The sequence below is a fragment of the Myotis nattereri genome (assembly GCF_964212035.1).
Source record: "Myotis nattereri genome assembly, chromosome: 19".
Lineage (NCBI taxonomy): Eukaryota > Metazoa > Chordata > Mammalia > Chiroptera > Vespertilionidae > Myotis > Myotis nattereri.
Window position 1 is genome coordinate 18,127,730 of NC_138095.1, and position 23,868 is coordinate 18,151,597.

The 23,868-nt window shown below is 43.7% G+C and overlaps 1 protein-coding gene across 1 annotated transcript in view; it reads right to left on the bottom strand.

Annotated features, from left to right (window-relative positions):
• The window catches only part of PRDM10 (PR/SET domain 10), a 77,109-nt gene extending 54,709 nt beyond the window's left edge, over window positions 1-22,400 (bottom strand). Inside the window, exon 1 of the mRNA XM_081113432.1 lies at window positions 22,286-22,400. The gene's annotated coding sequence lies outside the window, so the exon portion shown is untranslated. The remainder of the gene's footprint in view (window positions 1-22,285) is intronic.
• Window positions 22,401-23,868: the final 1,468 nt, after the last annotated feature.

Here is a 23,868-nt window from a genome sequence, read left to right on the forward strand (position 1 = left end):
CTGCTAACTAGGGATACACTTCCTCCAACTGCTCACCCTGTTGCCCCTTCTGCAGACCTGAAAGAACTAGAGAACCAAACGATGAGTTGTCTAGAAAATGGTCACCCACATCCTGTTCTCTCATCCATTGTCCAAAATGTTACAGACTATTTCCAAGAAGAGAAGGTCATGCTTGCCTTCCATCCTCTCTAATGACTTTATTCAACAAATATTTATTAAGAAACTTAGCATATGTCAGGTACTGTTCTAGACCCTTAAAAAAACATCAGTGTATCAGAAGAAAAAAAAAGATACTTGGCTTCCAGAAGCTTCGAGTCTAGTTATTTTTTTTCTTGAATAGTGTTGTACAGTTGAAAGTATGAGCTTTAGAATCAGACCTGTCTGGATTCTACGCTTCCAGACCTACCAAGTGCTTAATGGGTGCGATGCCAGTAAGCCACAAACTGAGCCTGGATATCCTCATTTGAAAATCTCAATTGTCGCCCTAGCCGGTTTGGCTCAGTGGATAGAACGCTGGCCTGCAGACTGAAGGGTCACAAGTTTGATTCCAGTCAAGGACACATGCCCGGGTTGTGGGCTCTATCCCCAGTAGGGGGTGTGCAGGAGGCAGCTGATCAATGATTCTCTCTCATCATTGATGTTTCTCTTTCCCTCTCCCTTCCTTTCTCTGAAATCAATAAAAAATTATTTTAAAAAGAAAACAGAAAAAGAAAATCTTAATTGCCCAGGCTGATGGCTGTAAGAATAAACAATCTGGCCCTAGCCGGTTAGGCTCAGTAGATAGAGCATCGGCCTGTGGACTGAAGGGTCCTGGGTTCGATTCCTGGTCAGGGCACATGCCCGGGTTGTGGGCTCAATCCCCAGTACTTCTAAACATTTTAGAGCTTGATGGGACAAGCACGTTTTATGTTTAATTTTAGCATGAACTACAACGCCCCTCTGCCCTTGAGCTGCATTCCTACATGCAGTGAAGTGGGTATGCTAGAGCCACACACCTGGATTCCAATCCTGGCTCCACCCCTGACCTACCAGATGACCTTACCCAAATTACCGAACTGATCTATGACTCAATGTCATCATCTGAATAAGGTGACAAGAATGGGCTTTACTTTAGAGTTGTAAAGAGGATTAAATGATGCCCTGACCAGTTTGGCTCAATGGATAGAGCATCAGCCTACGGACTGAAGGGTCCCAGGTTCGATTCCAGTCAAGGGCATGTATCTTGGTTGCGAGCACATCCCCAGTAGGGGGTGTGCAGGAGGCAGCTGATCGATGTTTCTCATCGATATTTCTGACTCTCTATCCTTCTCCCTTCCTCACTATAAAAAAATCAATAAAATATATTTTTTTAAAAAGAGGATTAAATGAGTTAATATTTTCAAAGTGCTTGAACAGAATCTACATTATGATGAGCATTTTATATGGTAAATGAAAAAATGATATGGGTCAATTCTGAGTCACAAATTTAAAATGGTAGAGCAAGAAGAAACTAACGAGTGGGAGGGGAGAAGGGAGTGTAAAAAGAAAGAGAAGAAAAGAGGAATTTAATGAAGAAACAGAAGGAGAGAGAGTATTCTGGAAGAGAACATAAGATTGGAAGGAAATGAGGGAGGAGGACAAAAGGAATAGAGTGGGGGAGTCTAAGAAAGCAAGAGCTAAACAAGCACAAGAGGAGTGAGGGGGAGAAGGGAGAGAATAAGAGTAAAATTAATGGGAAAATGAAATAGATTGCTCCAAGCCAACTGGATAAGAATTGGAAGTACAGGTAGAACAATCTACAAGACTATTCCCATCAGAAAGATTTCCCAGGTACATAAACTCAACAGTTACAGTTGGGGTTTGGGAAGGGGACACCATGATGGGACTCTCTCATCATTGATGTTTCTACCTCTCTCTCCCTCTCCCTTCCTCTCTGAAATCAATAAATATATGTATTTTTTTAAAAAAAGTTAAATGGTAAATTTTACTGTATGCATATTTTACCACAATAACAAAATTTCACATTAAAACATGCTGTAAATGACCTTGTAGTAACCTCCAGCCCTCCCCACCAGGGTGGAGATGGGACTTCACTGGTCCCTTTCCCACTGCAATCATCAATAAACCCCATGGCCACACAGAGCCCTTACTCTTCACATTCACAAACAACTCTGACCTCCACTGGTCCTTCCTCTGCCCAGCCAAATAAACCTGTGCTGTCCCTGTCATTACTGCCATCACTTTCAGCTCAGGGCAAAGGAGCTAACCTCTAACACACCCACTCCCGGAATTCCTGAGAGCCAATCAACTGGTCTTGTAGCAAGGTAACTACCATATAAAGAGCATCCTACTATGTGCCATCTGGTAGCTAGCATGTAGTGGATGCTTACCGCGTGCCAGATACTGGTCCATCTGGCACATAGTAGGTGAACAATAAATAGCAGTGATTGCTATTACTTCCAATGTCCTGTCAGACCTCAATTTCATTCTTCCCAGTTCTTAGGTGCAAATACCTCACCCACATAAGCTACCTCTGAGACTCTGGGGGACAGGGGACAAAGACAGGAGGATAAGAAGGAAGGCCCTTGTCCAATTCACTTTCCAGTTAAAGGCCCAGTCACCACAGGCTGCCCTGTGGACCTATATCAACTGCTCCTTTTTCTCCATCTCCCAGTTCCAAACTCACAAACTCTCAGGCTCTGGTTCTGGGTTTATTTCCTGGATCTCTGACTCCGGACCTGATCCATCTTGGGTTTCACTCCACACTTTTTTTAGTGCAAGGCTTGGGAAACTCCCGATCCCGCTGTCCGTAGAACCTACCACGGAGCACAGTCCTCTGGTTCTGGCACTGAGCCCCTTGGGTGGACGAGGGAAGACAATGAGGACAGTCGCGGGGGCAGGATATGCAGTAGCTAACGTGTAGTGGATGCCTACCGCATGCCAGACACTGGTCCAATTAACACTTACCATTTAATTACTGTAATGTCCACAATGCCCCAATTAAATTGTTTAAAACTCACATCCTCACAATTCAGAAAACTAAAGAGTACAAAATCAGAAATGAGAGAGCTTCAAAATTAGACCAAGTATTATGTTCACTCACTTGGAATGGCAAGCAGAGATTTAACATTTAACTGATTTCTAGAACAAACAGTTTTAGAACAGAAAAGAAAAAATACTGAACTTAGTTCTAAATGGCGAACAGGAACTGGCAGCGGAAGTAGCAATGAACAAATAACAAAATTATACAAGTTTCAGCACAAATTCCCCATTGTTGCTGAGAAGGGGAAGCCCAAATAATCCATCACATAAGTTTCTCAATTTAAAACATTCACAACCAATTATCAGCATTGAAAAAAAGTGGACATGGGTAGTTAAAAGTAACAACACTTTAACCCAGCCGGGGAAAGTTCTCGAAGTGCCCTCCGAAACCTCCTTGCTCTTCACCTCGGTCCTGTGGGAGTTCCCCATTTTACAGAGGGGGGAGTGACTGCGGAGAGGTGACGGCATTTGCCCACAGTCGTGGGTCTGGTCAGGCTGAGGTCACTCTGTTTGTCATCTTACCCTACCGTGACCCAAACCGAAGAGCGACTGGAAACCACAAATGAGGGTGGAGTAATAGGACTAAAATATGTTGTTAGTTCCACTCAGAAGCAAAATAAACACCATTTTAGTTAGGGGAAATATGCCGAAGGACCTGAAGGTTCCTGGGAAAGTAAATAAACAGGGAAGCCAGGCTTTCATAAAGGTTCTCAACAAATTTTAAGAATGGTAACAGAAAGCCTTTGACTAGGTCCCCACGCCCCAGAAATGTTTCTGATTAGGCCACGATGGATCCAGACTATTTCCATCTATACAGAGAGATCCAAAGGGAAAGGTTAAGAATGAAAAAAGTGATCTTATGGGGTCCTCCAGGTATTTCTACTGTCGCCACTCACATTTAACATTTGTTTTAAATATTAATAAAGCAAACAATGAGATGCTCAAGACTGCAGAAGAACTCCAGATAAAATCACGCGCCACTGGAAAAAGAACTCCAGAAAAAACACTGCAGAAAATGGATAACGTAAACAGGCAATGGCAGATAGATTTCAGAGAAAGCAGCACTTGAATAGCATGAGACGGAACTATTCAGTTACAAAGAACTATTATAGCAGCGGTTCTCAACCTGTGGGTCGCGACCCCTTTGGGGGTCGAACGACCCTTTCACAGGGGTCGCCTAAGACCATCGGAAAACACATATATAATTACATATTGTTCTTGTGATGAATCACTATGCTTTTAATTATGTTCCATTTGTCACAATGACATTGGGGGTCACCACAACATGAGGAACTATATGAAAGGGTCGCGGCATTAGGAAGGTTGAGAACCACTGCGTTATAGGATGTACCCTAAAGACATCCGCCTAATTTGTTTCTGGTCACCATCAAGGATGATACCAGAAGAGAACTGAACTACTGTAAGGTCTAAGTAAAAAACAGAAAAACAAGCAGATTAGAAAACAAGGGAGACCAAAGCCTGCAAGGAATGAAGCCATCGAGCAGGTCTGCAAGAGCGACCTTGACCTTCTTTTCCTCTCCATGTGCGTCCCTTTGCCCTTCCACTTCCCGGGCAGAAATCCTCACGGCACAATGGTTCCTCCTACTTTCCTTGTGCGCTAAAGGACTTCAGAGACTATGAACAAAAGGTTTTCTTCTGCGAAAGAAGGTTCTTTCCTGATCGGGATCGCGCACTCCTTTCTTCTGGTTCAAAAGAGGCACGCAGGCAAGTACTTCTTCACGTCAGCCCAAGACAGCTTTTTTTTTTTTTTTTTCTAGTTGAGATTAGAATGTTTCATGTACCAAGGAACAAAGACTGGTCCTCCCACACTATTTGATAGCTCCTTAGCGATGCATGGGAACCCCATCAAGTCCCTGAAAGAGCTTGCTCAGCACTGACCCAAGGGAAAGAAGAACCTGGGCTCAGGGCCCTGTTGGGGTCTTGGCCTGAGGAGTCTGCATGAAGACCCCTGAGGGCGTAAAAGGAGCCAGCACTCGGGGCCGTTCTAGAGAAGGATAAATCCTGACGCCTGCCTTCTCCTTCTTGCAAAGGACGCTGGTTGGCTGGGAAAACGGGAAGGCCATTTCAAGGAGAAGTCTATCAGGAGGCCTCCGCTCGACTCTCCCAGGACTGTAGGTACAAACCTCACAGCCGCAGAGTGTACCGCAGGCAAAAGCACACAAATCATCAGCGCCCAGCCTGCGAGGTGCTCACAAAGTGAATGGACGTGCATCAAGGAACAGGCCACCAGCGGCTCCTGGGAGCCTCAGGGTGGCCTCTCCCGGGGGCACCCACACCTTCCCTCCACTGGCGGCTGCAGCAGGGCAGGCCCTCAATCCCAGAGCTCCCCCGGGAGCTGACATGGGTGGTTGTCAGTTCCCATGGACTAGAAGAGTAGGCCTGCTCCCGGGTTTGACCTTCCAGGGCTGACAACAGATTTTGAGTTGTTCCTTGGTGGACCCTAATTCCAGTTTTGGTCTTTCCAGCAAAAATATTGTTATTCAAATGTAATTCTCCTAACTTTGCAATTAAACGTGTTAAATTAAATACTCCTTCTACACACATTACAGTGGAGTCTTACCAAAGACCGGCCTCTCCACTTCGCTGCTCCGGAGCGGGGGCCGGCCTTCTGGAACCCCCTGGGCTCCACCAGGAGTCCTCTGCCGCGTCACTTTCTCCCTCCCTCCTGGAACTTTCACATCCGCAAATCTGCGTAATATCTCCTACCTTTATTTTCATTTTACTGATTCTCTATTAAAATTTTTTTAAATATATTTTATTGATTTTTTTACAGAGAGGAAAGGAGAGGGATAGAGAGTTAGAAACATCGATGAGAGAGAAACACCAATCAGCTGCCTCCTGCACGCCCCCTACTGGGGATGTGCCCACAACCCAGGTACATGCCCTTGACCGGAATCAAACCTGGGACCCTTCAGTCCGCAGGCCGACGCTCTATCTACTGAGCCAAACCGGTCAGGGCTGTTTATTAAAATGTTTAAGTGTGTACTTTTCTAGACATGTATTTCGATAAAATGTTTACAAGCAAAACCTTTCCCCTGAACCCAGCCTCCTGCTCACCTACAACACTACCTGCTCTTTCTCACACAATAAAAGCTCTGAAGAGACATCTACAGTCCACCTGCCTTCCTCACCGCACATCCCCTCCTAAGCCCTCCCAGCCGGGCTTTGGTCTCCCACGAGAGTGCACTGTTTAAATGTCTATTGCCAAGTCCAAGGCTCACGGGGAGGCTGTCATCTTACTTGACCTCTCTCTACAACATCCACACCCTCCTTAAAACTCTCCCTCTCCTAACACGAGCGGGGAAGCTTCCCCGGTGTCCCCCAGTCTGGGCAGTTCCGGCACAGCCTCCTCCGTGGCCTGACCTCTGGCTGTGCTGCCCGCTGGCTCCGTGCCTGCTCTTCTGTTTTCTGCTTCCACTCCTCCGGGGCACAGTCCAGCCCTTGAGCTTTTGCAGGAGCTCTACCTGAATGCTTAGCACATCCTCCTCCACGTTCAGATCTGAGAATCAGTGCTGCCTCCTCAGGAGGCCTTTCCTGCCCACCCTCCCTCATATTACTCTCCTTTAAAGCTGTGCAAAGTGTTTATCATCAATTAAGTGATGCATATAGTTGTGCATTGTCTTCTTCCAACCCCACCCCCAATGATCACACGAGAGCACCCTCACCCTCAGCGCCTAGACCCGCGCCTGACACCCTGGCCATCAACAGCTGTTTCTTGAACAAATGCATGCTACCGTCTTCTCCTGCCTTCGGAAGAAATTTGTTACTTAACAAAATCCCTTAGGATGAATTCTCATAAATAAAAAATGTACTGCCATTTAGAATGATGATGCACACTGCTTCCCCAGTTAAGAAACTGGGCATATGTATGACTTCAATGTTTGTAAATGAACTTTAATGAGCAGGAAAGAAAAAACACACAGAGGGAGACAAGCAATTTATACATGACATCATCTGGTACATAGACTAGCACATCAGAATATCCTGAGAGAACTTGAACTGATGCCAACTACACTATTGGAAGAGGTACGCGGAATGCAGCTGCTTCCCAGGTACACAACATCAAAGTCAGTCCTTGAAAGCGCAAAGAACACGCTGTAAGCCAAATATGGTGTCAGAAGAAATCCTCTGAGAAGTCAAGGTGTGTTTTGATGTATGATGTACAGTTTCTAAAGCTGTCACATCCATGATCTTGGGTCATGCCATGACAACGCTGTAAGATTAACTCAAATATTACCATCTCCATTACACAGAGGAGCTGAGCGCATAGTGGTCAAGAGGCAGGCTCCACTTGGCACAGCCAAGGTCAGTGGTAGAGCAGTTCTGGGAATAGAATACATATCTCACTCTTCCCCACAGGCCTCCCACCTGCTTTAGTTAACAGGATGGGCACAGGTTCAGAAATGACCGTGGGAACTGTTGGAAATAACTCATAGAGTATTCCCTCATGTAACAGGCCTGTGGCAATTTCTTATGTAATATTTGATGTTTTAACATGGCCTTCCAGTAGCCTACTATTAATCAAACTTCCTCTTTTGCCACATCCAGTCCTGCCACATGAATGTGGACGAGAGGTAACCCAGCTGAGAGTCAAACTCTTCAGCCACTGTCTACTTGCTACATGACTGGGTAAAGCTAATTCACTTCTCAAGCCTTAATTCCCTCATCTATAAAATGGGAATAATATTGTTCTACTCCCTGAGGCAGAACTATGAAATCAATGAAATAAAACCCCGTACCTGGCACAAAGGAAACACTTGAAAATGTTCATTGTTGTGATCCTTCGGGTTATTAATATAATTATTAATACACCCTAATAATTCATGTTCATTCCTAGAGTTAAAAGGAATGAACACTTGGGTTCCTTTTTTTCCCCTTTTTTAAATATATTTTTATTATTGATAGTATTACAGATATCTCCCATTTCCCCTTCTTTACTCCCCTCCTCCCAGCCCCTGCCCACACCTCCTTCCCTCCACCCCAAAGCAGTTGGGTTCTTTACCTGCTATTGTGTAAGCAGAATATTTGAAATTCAAATCATACAGATTGTAAACTCTCCACTAAAAATTGTCCAGCTAAGAAAACGTACAGGATATTACAGCTTCAGAATAATAGCTGAACATCATTCCTAGAGCCTGAATTTCAGCAAAATACTGATCTCTGAACATAACACTAGGCAACATTTATTTTTAATCATCACCCAAGGATATGTTTTGTTTTAATTGATGAAAAAGAGAGAGAGAGAGAGAGAGAGAGAGAGAGAGAGAGAGAGAGAGAGAAAATCGATCATCTCCCATACTCGCCCCTACCGGATCAAACCTACAACCTAGGTATGTGCTCTGACCAGGAATCGAACCCATGACCCTTCAGGTGCATGACAACCAACTAAGCCACACTGGCCAGGACTAGGCAACTTTTTTAAAGCCATGTCAACTAACTATACCATATAGCCTTTGTTAATGCTATTCTAGTTTCTACCCTACTCATGTTTGTAGTATATTTTAATCTTCTCAATTCATTCAAAATTCTGATATAGCAGCAGATAATAGCAAGTATTGGTGAGGGTGCAGAAAAACTAGAACCCTCATCCACTGCTGGTAAGAATGTAAAGTGGTGCAGCCACTACTGAAAAGTCTGGAAATTTCTCTAAAGGCTAAACATGTTACCAAATGACCCAGTGATCTGTCACCAGATATAACAATCCAAGAGCAATAAAACCATATGTTCACATAAAAGCTTGTACATGAATGTTCACAGCAGCATTATTCATAACAGCTATAAAGTGGAAACAGCCCAAAAGTCTATCAACTGATGAGTGGGTAGATAAAATGGGGTACTATCCATATAATGGAATATTATTTACCAAAAAACAAAGAAAGAAATGAAAATACCTTGAAAACTTTTTTCTCTTAAATGAAAGAAGTCACAAAGGACCACATGCTGAATGATTCCATTTACATAAATTTGCAGAACTGGCAAATCAATAAAAATAGAAACTAGGTAAGTGGTTGCATGGGAAATTGGGACGAAATGGGGAATTAAGGGGTAATGGCTAAGAGGCATGGAGTTTCTTCTGGGGTTATGAAAATATTCTAAAATTGATTGTGGTCCTCCGGGTTATTAATATAATTATTAATACACCCTAATAATTCATGTACATTCCTAGAGTTAAAAGGAATGAACACTTGGGTTCCTTTTCCCCCCTTCCCAGTTGCAATAGACAGGTAGATAGAAAAAATTATACTTGCTACTACTTCAGTAAAGGCATTTCTGATTAAAACAGCTTGAGAAAGTTTTAGAGACAAGAGAAATTTAGGCCATGCTCAGGGACTAGTAACTATGAGAGAAAAGCTTCAAACAGTAGCTAGGATGGGCCTCTAAAAGACTTCAAGTTAAGTACTACAATTCCCATAGTTGTATCAAAATCACCTGGGGATCTAGGAGAAAGGCCAATGTCAGTTGCAGAGGTCCAGGAAAGAGCAGGAATCTTTGTTTACAAACCTCCCCAGGCACTCCTGATGTCAGCCAGATCTGGCTAACTCTCCCACAATAAGAAAAGAAAAATATTTTCTCATGGCAGGAACTCCTTTTGGAGAGTCATTCTGTAAGTAATCTGAGGGAGTGATTATAATGAGGCCAAGAACTGTCTTCAGTAAGCACTGGGCAAAGATTAGAGCCCTGAATTCTTACTCCAACTTAGTGGTATGAACAGACGTTCATACACAAACCTTCAGTGCTCAAAGTCTTCACCTTAAAAAAGACTTTTATATTACTGAATAACACTTAGCAACAATCCTTACACCTTTCTTAAAGACTTACCAGCTTCCCCAGTATGTCTGTGGTATTTATACCTTAGAATTCTGCAAAGGCTGGGTGGCTATGCACTGGGGTGGTCCTCCTTGCCAACCATTTACTCTCATGGGCATTTGATTGTCCAGCTTCCCTTCACCACATGACAACACGGAGATCTATTCCATATACTTATCAGGAATATTTTAAATAAGCTCTGTCTATAAATATGGTTTTATGAGGAACACTTGAAAACTGAAAGATTGATACAAATGACTCACCAAATAATATTATCTATGTTTTTCGACTATGAATGATAGGTTTACATAGCTCCAGCACAATTCCCTCCAGTTACCTTTTTGAACAGTGACATTCATTTGCAAGACAAACAGCAGGGGTACAAGTACAATCTGTGGCCCTGGCACACCTGCACGCAGAAAGCTATCTGGCCCACATATCTCAGGTTCTGTTGCTGAACTAGCAATTGCAGTAACTGAATAAGCGACTTGCAGGTGGGCTTTCTGGGGCCCTGACAGCCTTTCGTACAAGTGGGTCTGGGTGGTAAACTCTGGCTCTTGACAATCACAAATACAACCTTAGTATAAGACACTGGATAATGTAATGAGGCATAATCTTAATTACTAGAAAGTATAAGCTGTTTCCTCAGTACACTTAAGTGCTTTAGCTGGGCTAGCATGGCTCAGTGGTTGAGCATCGACCTATGAACCAGGAGGTCATGGTTCGATTCCTGGGTTGCAGGCTCAGTCCCCAGTGGGGGACGTGCAGGAGACAGCCAATCAATGATTCTCTCTCATCATTAATGTTTCTCTCTCTCTCCCCCTTTCCCTTCCTCTCTGAAATCCATTTTTAAAATATTTTTTAAAAATTCAAGTGCTTTAAAATGTTTTAATTGGAAAAAGAATACTAAAATTGCTTGGAGGAAATTATTCTAGAGCACAATTTTCATAATTTCACACTATGCATATAACACAAAAGAAAACAGTGTAAGTACATGTTCGCTCTACGTCAAACTCCTGAAACACACACAGCCTTTTATCCAGGAGGCTGAACCATGGCACTGGCCCAGGACTAAGGAGCGAACGGCTACTGGTTTGAAGTAATTCCCTTCATATCCCATTCACTCCCCCTGTGAAAGGGGAATGTGGGCTTCGCCTTCTGTTCATTTTCAAAATCTCATTCCTCCACCTCAGTTCCTTGGTTGCTAAGTCCAATATGAAACACAGAAGTGTCCAAAGCAAGCATCTGATTGACAAGATGGTGAGCCCAGTGAGGCAGTTATTATTGCCTTCATTAAAAACTCTATCTTACTGGCATATAATTAAGATTTGTCATCGAAATGGAACCTCCTCCATCTTAATAAAACTGCGACGGCAGGCCAGCATCCGCTAGTCTAACATTCAAAGTTGTCTTCCACAAGCCAGGATGTTTCTTAAAATGTTTTCTCAGTACAGAGGAGTGGGAAAATATTGGAAGGCAAGTAAACGTTCTTTATCTGGACAACTGGAATAATGCCACCTGTATTACCTGATCCGCAGGCTCACTGTTAAGTTATAGTGGGATGCTTGTTATAGTAGAGCACAGTGGTATAGAGCAGAGATTTACAACCTTTTTCAGCTCATGGTATACAAAAGCTATTAAAATTCTGTGACACCAAAAAATAAATAATATTTTTTGCCGATCTGACCAAAAAAAAGTAGATGTAATTTTGGTTCATTCAAACCGAACTGTTATTGTTGTGTTGGCTGCTATCATTATTTTTATTTGACAAGCTAAGGGAAAAGAAGTCAGTAGCCCTGACTAAACAGTCAGGTATTAACAATTCTTGCAACACACTGGTTGAAAATCACTGGTAGAGTGTATTACAAATATTAATAATTATTTAAATTATGATCAATACAGGCTAAGTATTAGATCACGAAGGTATTTTATCCAGAAAAGTCTATTTTCCAATTAAGATACATTTTTAATATTTTCATTATTAAACAATTTTTAGGGGAACAAGTATCTCTTAAGTGTGGGCAAGTGCTCTCTCAAATGATATATTTCACTAGAAAACATGTACATTTCAACTTAAAATTGACAGAATTTTAAAACTATGTGATTGGCATTTTCTTCCATAAGGAAAGACAAAATTAATGGCATCATGCTCCTGTTTAGAAATCTCAGCCTTATCTACTCTTTGCAAACACTTGCTGATCCATTTCATGGTTGGATTCATTTGCAAATCCAGTGTTGGAGTTAAATGAGACCACAACATTAGAATCCCCTAATAGATGCAGGTCTTTGTTTTAAATATCAGCATAATCATAGTTCATCTGATTAAAAATGTGGAAATTCAATGTTACTTAAGTAAAAAACCAGTACAATAGTGATAATTATAGCTACTGCCATTTACTATGTACCTATCGCATGCCAGGCACTGTGAGCTGTACTGAGTACTGTATTTAAATACTCAGTATGTCTGTAAATATTTAAATACGCAGATATTTGAGTAATCCTCACAACAACCTAAAATTGTTACTTGTCCAAGGTCATGGCACTGATAAGTGTGATTTGAACCCAAATTCTTTTTATTACCGAGCTTAGATATCTTTTCCCTTCTCTGCAGCACCGCTCTCCTAGGCAAAACTGCCAAACCCAAGCTTGGCTTGGACCTGCTGCTGCTAATCCCTTGGTCTCCCACCAGCTGATGCAATCACCAGGCTAGGCTTGATCTCAAAGGAACCAGGGAAGGTTGTAATTTTCCAGGCCGCAAACAGATTGAATTGGGCAAATCAGTCAATAGAGAGTTGAGGTAACTATAAACTTATAGTGAAGGGTACCCATTTTAAAAATTCAAATAATTGTTTAAAAACATAACAATATTTATTAAATGCCTATTCTGTGCCTAGCGTTGTTTTAAGAACTGAAAGCTAGACTGAATATTAAAATATTGAGCAGATGTACTCAGAAACATGTAAGACACTGAAGAAAGAAACTGAAAAAGGTACAAATAAGTGGAAGCATATACCGTGTTCATGGACAGGAAGAATCCACATCATTAAAATGTCCATACTACCCAAAGCTATCTATAGATTCAATACAATTCCTATCAAGATACCAGTGGCATATTTCACAGAACTAGAATAAATATTCCAAAAATTTATATGGAACCACAAAAGACCCCGAATAGCCACAGCAATCTTGAGAAAGAAGAACAAAGGTGGAGGGATCACACTACCTCATATCAAATGATACTTACAAGTTTATAGTAATCAAAACAGTATGGTACTGGCATAAAAACAAACATATAGATTAATGGAACAGAATAGAGAGCCCAGGAATAAACCCATGCCTTCATAGTCAATTTATATTTAACAAAGAAGGCAAAAACATACATACAGTAGGGTAAAGATAATCTATTCAATAAATAGTGGTATTGGGAAAATTGGACAGATACATGCAAACAAATGAAACTAGACAACCTTCTTACACCATATACAAGATTAAATTCAAAATGGATACAAACCTTAAATATTAGACTTGAAACCTGTGTAATTTTATTAACCAATGTCACCCCAATAAATTCAATAATAAATAAATAAAATACTCAGCAGAGAGAGAAAAAATAAATAACATTTATTCACTGTTGTGGGGGGGGAAAAAAAACAGAACAGAACCTAGCAGCCCTCAAATATTAACTGAATCAATTCACATCAGGAAAACTGATTACTCCAAATATTTTTTCTGATTCTCTCATGTGTATGTATTTATCTAAGAGTGGAATCGCTGGGCTTTAAAAGAGTCTGCATATCAGGCCAGAAGAGAGTGGCAAGAAATATTCAAAGTGATGAACAGCAAGAACCTACAACCAAGATTACTTTATCCAGCAAAGCTATCATTCAGAATTGAAGGTCAGATAAAGAGCTTCACAGATAAGAAAAAGCTAAAGGAGTTCATCACCACCAAACCAGCATTATATGAAATGCTGAAAGGTATTCTTTAAGAAGAGGAAGAAAAAAAAGGAACTCTTACCATTTACCACAGCATGGATGGAACTGGAGAGCATTATGCTAAGTGAAATAAGCCAGTCAGAGAAGGATAAACACCACATGATCTCACTCATTTGTGGAATATAATGAACAACATAAACTGATGAACAGGGACTGATCCAGAGACGGAGAGGCATTGATTGGACTGTCAGGCCTTGGAGGGAAGGTAGGGGAGGGTGGGGGTAAGGGGGAAAGATCAACCAAAGGACTTATATGCAAGCATATAGGCATAACCAATGGACACGGGCAACAGGGGGGTAAGGGCATGAGCGGGGGGGGGGGGGGGGGGTAGGGGGTAACATGGGGCTAAGGACACATATGTAATATCTTAATAAAAAATATATTAAAAAAAAAACAAAACAAAAAAAAGAGTTTGCATATCTTTGACTTTCTAGGTAATGCCAAATTATCTCCCAAAGTAGTCAGACCAATGAATATTCCTACCAGCCAGGTATGACTGTTCCTACTGCTCAACAGCCTCAGGGTTTGGTATTGCCACCACTACTTTAGGTGCACAGTAACACGGCTGTAAGTTGCATTAACAAGATTGAGCATCTTTCCATGTGTCAGTTAGACATTTGGATTTCTCTTGAACAGGATAAGTGCCTGTTCAAGACCCTTGCCCAGTATTCTATGAGTACAGGTAACATCTTAGTTAAGAAACCTTTCTCTGTACTGAGGCCATGAATTCTATATTAACCTCTAAACGGTTTACTGTTTGCGTTTTATCTGCCATGCCTCCTGGGTCATAGATCGAGTGTTTGAATATGTGTGGGACTGCTTCTGGACTCCTTATACGGTTCTATTGGCCTATTAGTCTATCCCGATGCCAATATCACACTGTCTAATTATTATAACTCTTCTTGATCTCTAGTAAAGAGTTTTCTCAGTGGTTGAGCATCTACCTAGGAACCAGGAGGTCACCAGTTCGATTCCCGGTCAGGGCACATGCTCAGGTTGCGGGCTCCATCCCCAGTGGGGGGTGTGCAGGAGGCAGCCGATCCATGATTCTCTCTCATCAGTGATGTTTCTATCTCTCTCATTCTCCCTTCCTCTCTCTGAAATCAATAAAAACAAGTATTTTTTTTTTTAAAAAAAAGAATGTCTTGCAATTTATTGGGCCTTGACAAAAATGTTAATATTGGCTTGTCTAGTTGGGCTTTTTTTTTAATTTTCTGGGATTACATTAAATCTACAAGTCAGTTCCAAAGAATTGGCTCCTTACAATATTGAATCTTCCAATCCTGGAACCAGTGTGCCTTTCCATTTTAGATTTTTAAAAATTTATTTTTATTGATTTCAGAGAGGAAGGAAGAGGGAGAGAGAGATAGAAACACCCATGATGAGAGAGAATCATGGATCGGCTGCCTCCTGCAAGTCCCCCACTGGGGATCAAGCCCACATCCCGGGCATGTGCCCTTGACCGGAATCGAACCTGGGACCTTTCAGTTAGCAGGCCGATGCTCTATCCACTGAGCCAAACTGATTAGGGTCATTTATTTAGATTTAATTAAAGTCACTTTCAATAAACCTTTAAAAATATTTCTGTAAAAGTCTTACACATTTTGTTAGACTTAACTGTTGAAAAACCATGAACATGAAAAAAGATATGATTTTTTAAATGTATAAAAATATATTTTGATGAGATACCTAGGCTTTGGGATAAGTCTATATAAATATTGAATATAAACTTTCTTAAAATTTTTAAATGAAACAAAGTTCACCAAAGCACAATTAATGCTACGTAATTTAGTTTTAAATCTAGGGCTACTGTTTTATAGTTATGTCATTTCAATAGGTTCAACATACTTGAGAAAACTTACATGTCACATAGACAAGTGTCCTAAACATCTATTGGCCATAGGTCCTCATACTAATCAAATTGTGAAATACATAAAACCCAGATTAAGTTCAATTCATCAACTTCCAAGAGAAAAAGAATGAAAGAGATGAATAAAAGGTAAGAGACTGAAATCTTATTAATATCACACCATTGCCTGAGATTGAGAAATACAAAGACCTTGCTCCTAGCCTTAGCTCCCACCACTCTCACATAATTCACTAAGCTTCTGCCTCCTTTTTCTCATTCATAATATAGTTACTACACTGTTCTGTCAATGACGCGCATCAAGGATTTAACAGAAACAGGTGCCTTAGAAAGGACACTTAAAAAGTTAGTCAAACACAAAGCAATGGTTACAGCTATCCCACCATCAGGAGGACAGCTGTCATCGTGGTTTGCAGCAAGACTGAAAATAACCCCCAAGAGATGGGCCTCGAAATCTTCAAGCAATGCTAAGAAAATGGAAGCATTTGCATGCAACGCTAAGAATTTTGAAGAAAAAGGCTTCCGTAATCACTTTGAATGTCTTAAGTTAATTGTATTCACTCTTTTATTCCTCCAGACATTTTAGAGTCCAGTAAGTAAAAGTCATTCTATATGAGGGGGGCTAAAAAAAATATCCATTGCTTTAAGGAATTTATGTTTAGGAAGCAAGAAATAAGCACAAATCATTGCTACAGGACACAAATTAAGCACTCAATAAACATCATTATTACAACCAAACGGTACAAAAATACTGTAGGACATTCGCAGACAAAAGGAATCACTTTCAAATAAAATGCTCAACAGAGCCGCTGGCAGGAATGTGTGCTTTCAATTTGCTCTAGTTCAGGGGTTGGCAAACCAGAGCCCACGGGCAGGGCAGCAGGACATCTGCTTTTGTAGGGCCTGTGAGCTAAGAATGGTTTATACTTTCCAAAATAGTTGAAAAGACTCAAAAGAAGAATATTTCATGACACATGAAAGATATGTTACTTCAAGTTTGGGGGTCCATAAAGTTTAATTGGAACACAGACATGCTTTCGCACTATAGGGAGGGAGGGCAATAATTGCAACAGGGACCATACCACCCACAAAGCCACAAATATTTAGTCACTGGTTTAAAAAAAAAAAAAGTTTACCAACCACTGCTCCAGAAGAATGGGTGGGATTTCAGTGGGCAGAACTGGGGCGGGAGAAAGGAGTGGGCAGAGAGGAACAAACATCCCAATCAAGAAATGAAGGAGTGAAAACATGAAGGAAAACCCCTGAATGCTGTAGGGACAATGGGAAGACCAATTTGGCTGAAGCAATGGGTCCAAAAATCAGTAGACATTACTGAGCCCCATTACTCTTCTTTGTTGTTGAGCCATTTATACTATTGAGGCACGTGAACACAAGCACTCTCCCACCTCGTCTATGAGACTGATGCTATTATCATTCCCATTAATAAAGAAACTAGTCGCCCTAGCCTGTTTGGTTCAGTGGACAGAGCATCGGCCTGGGAACTGAAGGGTCCCAGGTTCAATTCCAGCCAAGGGCACATAGCTGGGTGGAGGGCTCGATCCCCAGTAAGGGGTGTGCAGGAGGCAGCAGATCAATGATTCTCTCTCATCATTAATGTTTCTCTCTCTCTGTCTCTCTCTGTCTCTCTCTCTGTCTCTCTCTCTCTCCCTCTCTGAAATCAATAAAGAAATATATATTTTTTTAATAAAGAAACTAGGCCCTAACCAGTTTGGCTCAGCGGATAGAGCGTCGGCCTGCGGACTCAAGGGTCCCAGGTTCGATTCCGGTCAAGGGCATGTACCTTGGTTGCGGGCACATCCCCAGTGGGGAGTGTGCAGGAGGCAGCTGATCGATGTTTCTCTCTCATGGATGTTTCTAACTCTCTATCCCTCTCCCTTCCTCTCTGTAAAAATCAATAAAATATATTTTTAAAAAATAAAAATAAAAATAAAGAAACTAGTTAATGATTAAAGAAACGAAGGCTTAAAAAAAGAAACTTAGGCTCACAGAAGTTAATGGGCCCAAGGTCACAGCAAGTCAACTGAGCTGAGCTATGAATCAGCCTAGGTTCCTTTGCCTCTAGAGCCCATGGTGTTAAGTGCTACACAGCATCAAACCTCCATAGATAGTAAAGGAAACACATCTACAAAGGTCAAGGAGGGCAAAACGGTCAATGTTTTCAAATACAGGTGTGAAACAACATGATTTTTACCTGTAGGCCATGATTCTTTGTGTTTAAAAGGACAGTTGTCCCACAAGTTGGTCCAAAGACTTTCACACTTAGAATGAAACTATTATGATTTGTTTGTTTTTAATCCTCACGGGAGGATATGCTTAGAGAGAGGAGGAGGGAGGGAGGAAGGGAGAGAGAAACATTGATGTAAGAGAGAAACATGGATCGGTTGTCTTTTGTAGATGCTATAACTGGGGAAGCTACCTGACACCCAGGCATGGGCCCTGACTGGGAATCAAACCGGCCACCTTCAGGTGCACATGACAATGCTCAACCAACTGAGCCACTCTGGCTGGACTTACGGTCTTTTCTTAAATCACCGGAGAAAAAAAATTATGAGCTTGATTTTCTCAATTTTAAGTTTCTCACAGAGATCTTTCTTAAATCTTTGAAAATTGGTACATTAAAAAAATCAATGGGTAAGTAACAGACCAAGTTTGGGAAATTTTAGTTGCTTATGCTTAGCTCAACTTTTTTTTAAAAAAAAATATATTTTCATTGATTTCAGAGAGGAAGGGAGAGGGAGAGAAAGATAGAAACATTGATCGGCTGCTTCCTGCACACCCTCTACTGGGGATCGAGCCTGCAACCAGGCATGTGCCCTTGACCGGATTCGAACCTGGGACCCTTCAGTCCACAGGCCGATGCTCTATCCCCTGAGCCAAATCGGCAAGGGCAGCTCAACTTTTTGGTTAACGGATTGTGTGCTCAGCAGCTGTCATTTTATTATTTTAAGTTCAAAGGATTAATTGAATATGTTAATTCCATAACAGTTAACTCAATTTTCTGGTCGTCTTAAGATTAAGGTGTTCTGCAAAATAATAATGCTTCTGTGAGAGCTGACAGCACTAAAATGATCAAATACATCAACATATTAGCAGTATCTATTAGTAGAAACTAAAGAAACAAAAAGATAAATGCAAAAACAAATATAAAAACAAAAAGATAAAAAAATTGTATGATGACAGCACTGCTACTTGGGAACGCCCACCCGTACCAGACTAAGTCTCAGGCTGCACAGTTCATGAGAATCACACATGCCATCCACATGTAACTTTATTTTTATTTTTTTATTTTACCTTGGAGTACGGAGGACGATGCCTTGAGAGAGAGAAACATCCATGGGAGAGTGAAACATCACCGGGGATCGAGCCTCAAACCCAGACACATGCCCTGACCAGGAATCCAACCAGCAATCTTTCGGTGGGCAGGACAATGCCCAGCCAGCCAACCGAGCCACACCAGGCACGGGTAATTTTAAATGTTTTGGTAGCCACGTTTTCTTAACATAAAAAACAGGCTAACATAATTGTAATAATATATATTTAACTTAATATCTGCAACATATTTCAACATGTAATCAGTATTTTAGAAACAGAAGTATTTGGGGGTTTTCATTCTAAGTCTCAAATCTGGCATGTATTTCATATTTGCAGCACTGGCCATATTTCAAGTGCCCCACAGACCACGTGGGACAGCACAGATCTCAGGGATCACAGCAGGAAAGAGGCTGTGGCCTGCAACCTGCCACTAGAAGTGAAGGACCTGGGTAAAGAAAGGGGGCATTTAGCTCCAATCATTCTGTTAAAACAAGACTTCAACTAAGAAATGAATTTTTAAAAAATATTTTTAGCAGTTGTTTTCACCACATTTTAACTAGTCTTGCTGTAGTTGTGACGACTTGGGATTATCCATAACCTTCTTCCTCCTCCCTTTCCATTTCTGCACTCCCTAGTTCTCTAAACTATTTCAAAATTATAAATAAAACAAAACATACTTCCAGGTGTTTTCCACAACCTGAACAAACTTAAAAATCTGCACAGGTACAGGCAATGGAAGGCACTGCAGGATTGCGAAGAGGGAATGGAAACAATGTTTCAGAGTCAAGTACCAATGTCACAGGGGGAGCCGCAGGAGGTAGCTGGAAAGGCGCCAGTTCAGTGTGTTCCACAGAAGTCTTGAACCGGAGTTCTCACACTGATACTAGAAGGACAAAGGCCAGACGCCCTCGCCCTGTCTAGTGACTCAACTTTAGTAGTGATTCAACTACATCTCATAAACGCCAGACGAGGGAGAGGAAGGCTGCCACAGAGATTTGGTCAAGTCAGAGGGGAGCCCCCCTCTTGCCTTCCCGCCAGGAGAATCCGAGCAGAACCATTCTGCAAAGATTTGGTTGTGGCAAGCATTTGGTTTTTCTTAACTCATTGACTCGACACCAGACCAAATTCTCATTTATTCTCAGAGTACCTATGATAAATTTCAACAGTAGCTGATAAATTCTGCTCATGAAAAAAAAGAATACAAATTTCTGGTATGTCTACACATTTTGGAAAGGAGGTGAGGGCGGGGGTGGGGAAAGACTGTACTTTAGTGGTGAACAGGTCAAAGTACATCAGCCTTCTATTTTAACGCAAACGATGACTAAACAGTTCAAACATTGCAGTGACAGCATGTTCAACAGTTTACTATTTTTACCCGATGAAATTATGTATTTACCAATGCTGACCATGTAAAATTAAGGAAATCAAAATTATAGCTGGATATTTCTCGACTCTTTAAACAACTCCGCTTGTTACTCAGAAACCTCTCCCACTAGCTTATGCGCTTGAAAGGTAAAATGATTCAAATATTGCAATTATTTTAAAGAATGAAAAAGCATCCAGAGCTTTTGAAGACATGGATACCTGGCCGTTTCTAGAATACAGACTCAATTACGTTCACCGGGCGAAGAAAACGTCTTGGTCCAAGTTTTTAAAATGTGCATCTACTGCTAAATTCTGCACTTTAACATGGTTCCCTTTATGCCCGTTTCGCCTCAATTTATTAAAAGAGTAAGCCTACAAGTTCCTTTCTAAACATACCAGATTGAATCAACATTGCTTTAAAGTCGGCTTTGCTCCATCCAACCAATCCGTTTTGGGGTTTTTCGTTTGTTTGTTTCTCGATTGTACAGCAACACGTATGGTTGGTTCACCAACATGACGCTCCTTAGGCGCTGGGGGTGAGGGGCGGGTGGGAGAGTGCTAACAACATAGAGTAGACCTTCCTACTGAAAGCAACAGAGGAACGGGTCGGAAAAAGAGGCCACGAACCAGTCCCGAGTGATGTTGCGTTTAATGAAGGTTAAGTTAACAGTTTAGAGAAGTTCTGGGTGCGATGCGCCCGGCAAGATTTGAACAGGCGCATGAAGACACCGGGCTGAGCTGGGTGGGACGCAGCGCGCGTTTCATCCTCGATGACAGCACCCCCGGCAGCCCTGCGGGTGCTTGGCCGTACGCAAAGGTTGAAAACGCAAAGCCAACAAACCCGCCGAGCCGGGCCGAACGCGCACGCACCCCAAACTCTGCAGCGCTGCGTTCCCTTTCCTTAGGAGACGGGGGGGAGGGGGGGGGACCTAACACCTGGCCACGGGCTAACCAAGGCTTCGGGAACGCGGAGGATGGGCTGCAAGCCGAAACACCAACCATCCCCCCGCTCCCCCGCGGCCTTCCACGCCCGCCTCTGCACTCTGCATGCAGCACAGGTGGACCTCGGCCTCCAACCAGCGCGCCCCCGGCCACTCATTCCGGAGACGAGCCCCAGCGCGCCATCCCCGCGCGCCTCCAGGAAACGGGGCCTCCCGGGTCCCAGGGACGCCCACTCGTAAAAAGGAACGGGGGTCCGGCCATCCATGGCAGGTGGCGGCGCGGCCTCCGGGGACAAAGCAGGGCGCTCCACGGCGCAGGCCCGCTACCCACCCGGCCCCTGGGATCGGGCCGCGCCGCCACCCCCGCACACCCCCCCCAAACCCGGCCCCGATCGCCGGGGACGCCCCGCAGCCACCCGTGCGCCCGCCCAACCGCCGCCCAGGAGCGCGCCGGGCGCCCAACCGCCGTCCCGGCCCAACCAACGCGGGCAGGGGAGAGAGGTGCGCGCGGCCGGCAGAGCGTGCGAGCCATCGGGGGTCGCGGGGAGGACGTGTGCGCGGGGAAGACGGGGGCGCAGCGGCGCCGAGGCGGTCGCGGGACGCAGCGCCGGGAGGGACGCCTGCAGGGGGGTCTGCCCCGTTCCCCTAAGAAGGTGCCGATGGTTTGACCCCCCCACCCCGAGTGAGGTGCCGCGTCCCAGCCCCGGCTGGACTGTACCATCGGGCGGTGCCGCCGGGATTTCTCCCCCCCACCACCACCATCCATTCCCCCCCCAACCCGGGTCCGCGGTCGGTTGGCCCCGGCCGGGCTCTGAGACGCGGAAAGCGCTTGGCGCCATTTTGGGTGGGACTAAGCAAAGACGAAACACCCTCCCAGTCGCTGGGGTACTCTGGACGCCGGCTTATCCGGTTCCCTTAATCCTTTAGGTACTTACACGATGTTGGGTGAGGGGAGCTGGAAGATCAGCGGGTCCCCGATCCTCTCTCCCTAGGGGTGATGGAAATCAATCCCCCCCCGCCACCTCCAGGTGGTTCTTCCCGCCGCAGAGTGGGAGCAGCATAAAAGGCGGGGCCTCATTACCATAATCTGCCTGGCAACCTGATCTCGGCGTTATGTGATTGGCTGAACTCTATAAACCCCATGCCCAGCCTAGATACCAGTAACGCTGGGACGAACTGACAGGCCCAGATTTAAGACTCATGACGAAGATTTCCGAGCGGCTTTTTCACTCGGCGGAGAAGGCAAAAGGAGATCCACACAATGGCCCAATGACGGAAGGCCTCTTTATTTCGTGCTCTGCTGTTCTTTGAAAATCCAATCAAAGAGCGGGTCTCAGGCAGGGCTCGCCTGCGTTCGCACTCTAAGCCAATCAGAAAAGCCGACTCTTCGGATGCAGAGTCGGCCAGGCTCTCGGGGTCCCGCGGGCTCCGGGGCGGGGAAACCACCAGCCTCCGAGCTCCAGGTGGAGGGGACGCGCTGCATGCAGGTGGGGGTTCCAGGCCCCCGAGAGGCCACGTGTCCTGCAGCGGCGTTCCTGCCCAGCGCGCAGCTGAACCGGTGCTCGGCGCGGAAAGCCGCGCCCCGGCCTCGGGCTCCAGGGTCGCGGGGCTGTGCCCGGGCCCGAGGGCTTCCTTCCACCTCTGACCCGCCCCCTCTTAGGTCCCTGCCCAGCCCTGGAGCGCTTCACTGCGTCTGTCCTTTCTCCTGACCATTCAGATAAAGGCAATGGCTTTTCGGAAACGTGGAGTATTATTCAATGCTGGTTAACCAGTAGTTTAACCCCTTTCTTAACCAAGGGCCCCCACACCCTACCATCCCTTAAAATTGCCTTCTCCAAGGGTAATCGAGTGCATGGAAATAAGCTCAAGCTTTGGAGCAAGAACCGCAGCTCTCGTTCTACCCGTGATATGAATGGATGGCGACTGGATCTCCAAGAGACCTGAAAACGTTGCACCCTCAGGGAGCAGGTTTCCCATCCACGACATCTACCTGTCTGCGTTATTGTGAAGATTAAATAAGATTTACAGCCCGGCCCGTGTGGCTCAGTGGTTGAGCTTCGGCCTATGAACCAGAAGGTTCTGGTTCGATTCCCATCAGGGCACATGCCCAGGTTGTGGTCTCCAGTACCCCGTGTGGGGCGTGTAGGAGACAGCCCATCCGTGATTCTCATCATTGATGTTTCTATCTCTCCTCCCTTCCTCTCTGAAGTCAATTTTTTTTAAAAATTGTTTTTAAAGGCTGCAAAAAAGGATAAATCCACAGACCAAAAAGAGGAGCAAAGGTAAAACAGATCAAAGTGGCTGACCAGGAACCGAAAGAAGATCTGCCAGCAGAAAATGGGGCAACTAAAAACATACGAGGGAGGAGATTCCACCTCGTCCCATTTTTTTAAAATGTAAATGCTTTTTTATATTGATGTTTTTAATTGATGCAAATCAGATGGGAAAAAAAAATTAGATGGATTTTTTCAGCACATATGGCACTATAGAAGAGGAAACACAGTGATACTGTTACCAA